Genomic DNA, 4,815 nt, shown 5'->3' on the forward strand with positions numbered 1-4,815 from the left:
ATCTGCTCTCTCCAAAAGCTAGAGTAGCACTCTTCATCTCCACCCAAAGGCTGCTTTAGATCTCAGTGAAGTGGGTGGAACCAAAGTAACATGAAGATTAAACCCTTCAGAGGCAACATTTTACAACAGACACAAACAGCAGTGAATTACTTAGTATCATTAAAGATGAACATTGTTTTGAAGAGAGAAATTTGCCAAAGCTTGTGTGTTTTACTCTCATCAGGACAAACTCAATAATGTCAAATTTCAAATAACTATTCATACTACAGGAGAAAACAGGATTGTTCAGCAAGTTGACTCTGATTGGCTGAAGTGCTGCCATGGAGACAGCAATGGAAACCTAATAGTATCTGAACAAGAAATACATGAAGAGGAGAAAAATGAAGCCAACCACAGTCAGAATTTGTCATCAGGAAAGAAAAGGAGTGATAATTGCAGAAAGAGACATTACTTTGCTATTTATTTCTTATGTGATATTTGTTGCAACAGATGCATTGTCTTTATAGATGAACTGTCTTTATATTCTCCAGAATGATGTTGAAGATTCTTTGTTGAAAATCAATGTATTTTTGATTTTCTATAAGGAGTGTCTGGGGTAGTTTGCATTTGTTATGCTTTTAATGGTGAGACCATCGTAATGTTGATCTAAAAGTACGATGTGAGGTTCCTTGAAACAACAAATACCATATTCTTGAATATGCTGAATAACAGAGATTATATTTTAAATAATTTGTTTCTTGATCCATTCTGTTGTGTTTTCATTTCATCTCACCCTCCTGCTTCCAAATGAACTGTGTTTCCACTAGCATACAATAAATGTAAGGCATCAAATGCAATCAATAAACACACACATTCATGTCAAGATATATAGACTTTATGTGACAGAAATGGAGTGTTGGCCTTGCACTGCATGACAAAACAATTGGCCTTTCATGGCTGAAAGAGTGAAAAAAAAGCAAGTCCAATAGAAACATCCAAAATGGGAATTGAATATATACTTGAAACAGAATAAAATTGCATGTGCTGTTTAGCCAACATTTGATATTCAATATGTAGAAATTTCACGCAACCAAATTTGGGAAGAATTAAATCACCATCAACCAACTTCAGTCTCAACCATCAACCTCAATTCCCCAGTTTTAAACTTCATTCCCTCTCCTCTGCCATTGTCTGAGGCAGAGCCAGGCCCTAGGGAAGCTTGCATCTTATTTTACTCTGAGATAATTACCTCACCTACCCCAACCTTGTATCCCCTATGTCAACCTTGCCTGTTTCCAGCTCCATGGCTAGTTTCAATCTTTCTCTTCTGCCCAGCTTCTGCTGAAACCCTTATCTGTGTCTTTCTTAATTTGAGACCCAGCTAGTCCATGATCTGGCTGACCTCCTACTTTGAGCTTTTAATGAACGTTAGTTCATCCAAAATAATGCCTCTAATATCCTGACTTGCAAGAAGACCCATTCACCCTCTACTTCTGAACTTACAGTCCCAAACTTGGCTTCCAGTGCAGCATATCATTGATTTGACATTTGCATCCTTGTGTTCCAATTTCTCCATGATCTCCTCCTCCCTATCCTCTTTGACCTCGTCACTGCTACACTATCTGAGTTATCTGTATACTTCCAATTCTGGACTATTATACATCACAAGCTTTTCTTCATCCCACCATTAGCAGTTGTTCCTTCACCTGCCTCAGCACTAAGCTTTTGAATTCAGTCCTTAAATCACTGCCTGTCTAACTCTCTTTGCTCTTCTAAGGTGCTCCTAAAAAAAAACTCTTTGACCATGCTTTTGGTCACCAGGTCTAACATTTCCTTGTGCAACTTAGTGTCAATCCTTTTTTGCTAATGCTCCTGTGAAATAACTTGGGATGTAACCCTGCACTCAGATGCAATAAAGTTTAAAGTTATTCTTCTGTGATTCTATAAGTAGCACTTCATAACTCCAGATCTATTGATCAAAGACATGATATAATAAATACTGTTGACATTTCTAATGTCTGATATCCTCTCCAAGGTGACTTGTAAATTAAGTCAGGTGAATTTTCCCTGCTATTAACTGGCTTACGTTGACATGATGTGTAAAAATGTTTTAAAACATTGGGGAGCTACATTTCTTCACTCTCTTAGCATTCACCTAACTAAAAAAAATTATTTCTTCCTCACACTTTTTCAAAATGAATATCTGCTAGTGCAACACAGCTAAATATTCCTTCTAACTGAATCAAACTTTTTCTTGTATGCCTTTTATGAAAGTTAAACATGAAAAACCTCCTGAACGTGGCATCGTTATTATGTGTTAGGATCAGAATCGCAGATGGCACAAGGACTCTTCAGGTGTGATTGCACCTGGGTAGAAAATTCCATTGACTATTTCTAGTGCAGAATTTTCTACACCCATTGCACTTCAGAACAAAGCAATTCACCAATTTCCAAACTCTCTCAATGGAGTTTAGTTTGCTTTCAGAACACATAATGACCATTAAATAAGAGTTACGTGTTTTCATTTTTTTTTGTATGGGGCACTTGAGGAAAACTAAAGTAAATACCACAACGTTAATCATATTCTTATGTATAAAATGGAGTACAGGATTATCAGATCACCCATGAGCTCATTGAATGGTAAAGGAGATTCAATGGACTGATTGGTCTACTTCTGCTCCTTTGTCTTATGGTGTTACGGTATTGATGGTTAATGCATTATAACTTAGCAGACAATTAGAATGCAACCTCCAATAATGGTGATAAATCTCCCTTATGGCAGATAAGATTTTCTGTGAGTCAATCAAGCTATGAACCACAAAAATTGGAGTCTTATCAAACAAGCTAGGCAATCCAATGAGGGCCATTTTATAACTGAGGACCTGAAGAACACTGTTGATGCAGCAAGGAAATGCCAAAATTCCATTAATTTTTTAAAATTATCCAATTCAACAAAAAGCTAAAAAAAGGTTCATGTCGTATCCATAAATAATTTGGTAGTGACAAAACTAGAGAATTTCTGTCAGATCTTTTCATATTGCATTCATAAAGATGAATCGCAAGAGGTACCGAAGGAAATGGAAAATAGTATTTGTACTCGATGAAAGAAGAGTGCTGATTGGTTGTCAAGTGGACTCTGGCTGGTAGTGGCTGGGCATGGACTTCATTGAAAAGGTACTTGACATTTTGTTTTCCTCTGCCTTGCAATACATTGGAGTTGACTCCACTGATCAATAAAGTTGTTCAAGAAGCAACTAAAAGGAAGACAATTGTCCCATTGAGTTTGTACTAGTTGTCTCAAAGAGCAATTCAATTTGCCTCATTTGTTTTCTCTTGCTTCAGATCCCTGAAAGTTTTCTCCTTCAATAACTTATCTATTTTTCTTTTATTGGCTATTATTTAATTTGTATCCACATTTTTCGGCAGTGAATTCCGAATTCTAAGCATTCGCTGCATTAAAATAGAACAAGATTTTCTCAAGTCACCTCTATCTCTACTAAAAAAATATGAATTCAGAAGACTGTGAAATAATTCTCTTTATCAAAAGCTTAGCTTAAACCACTTTCTGGCACTAGTATGTGGTAAGCCACTGAGGCAGGATGAGTGGATGGGAATTTATATTGTTCTTGACAACAGGCCCTTTCAACAAGATGAGAAGCAGTCCCATAAGCTGCATGATAGCTGACAACTTGGCATCTTTGCAGATGATATACAACAGATAGAGATGTGCTTGTGTTGTTTGCTCCAAGGCAAATCCACTGCCCTGCAGGTTAATGACCTTTCCTAGCTTTCAGGCTCTTGCACATTTTAATTACTCTCTGACATTAGTTGACTTACTCCATCACTGCTGGAAGGTTATATTGAAAAGCGCATGCTTCTCCTGTTAAATAATAAATTTGGTGCGTTGGTGACCTCCATTTCCAGTGCATATAGATTGGGGAAGTGTAAACACAGAAAATTTAAAGATCATGCAGTCATGCTAAGGTACGCTGAGAGAATGTTCACCTCGCATTTTTATATTCATAGGTTCTTATCCCAGCAGATCACAGGTCATATGCCTGACTGCATGGTGGAACATTAATTTTTCATTTTGGTGGAGAGGAGACTCCTGAATTGTCATGACAAGTCAATAAAACCTAAAATGCCAAGCTAGCCAGTGAGGGTTTCAAAATGTCCCTTGGTAACCTGCAAAGCAAGCCCCATAATGGGGAGGGAGGTGAACTTTGGAACAGTTAGCATTCAGGGGCTAACCATCAAAAAAAAAACACTGATAAAGGTCAGCAGGGTCACTCGACCTGAAACTTTTACTCTGATTACTCTCCACAGATGATGCCAGACCTGCTAAGCTTTTCCAACAATTTCTGTTTTTATGCCTAACTATCAAGCCCGCTAAATTGATCTGAAATTTTCCACATGAGACAAACAGAAATTTTGCAGGTGGAAATGAATTCAGAAACTTCTAGATCCATCTTTCATTCCATCAATCATCCTCGGTTGTTTTGCATCAGCATTGCTAAGTCTGTTGAATCACTTATGTTCTGGACCTCACACAGACATTGCCCGTTGCTAATTTCATATACCCTTGTAACCCCATACTTTCCTCTATGTTGGTTTTACACTTGTTTAGAACATAGAACATTACAGCGCTATACAGGCCCTTTGGCCCGCAATGTTACACTGACCTGTGGATCCAATCTGAAACCCATCTAACTGACACTATTGCATTCTTGTCCATATGCCTATCCAATGACCATTTAAATGATCTTAAAGTTGGTGAGTCTACTACTGTTACAGGCAGTGCATTCCACACTCCTACTACTCTCTGAGTAAAGAAAT

The sequence above is a fragment of the Chiloscyllium plagiosum genome, unplaced genomic scaffold, assembly GCF_037043375.1.
Source record: "Chiloscyllium plagiosum isolate Xiang-an unplaced genomic scaffold, Cpla_swu_hap1 HiC_scaffold_6, whole genome shotgun sequence".
In the NCBI taxonomy this organism is placed as follows: Eukaryota; Metazoa; Chordata; class Chondrichthyes; order Orectolobiformes; family Hemiscylliidae; genus Chiloscyllium; species Chiloscyllium plagiosum.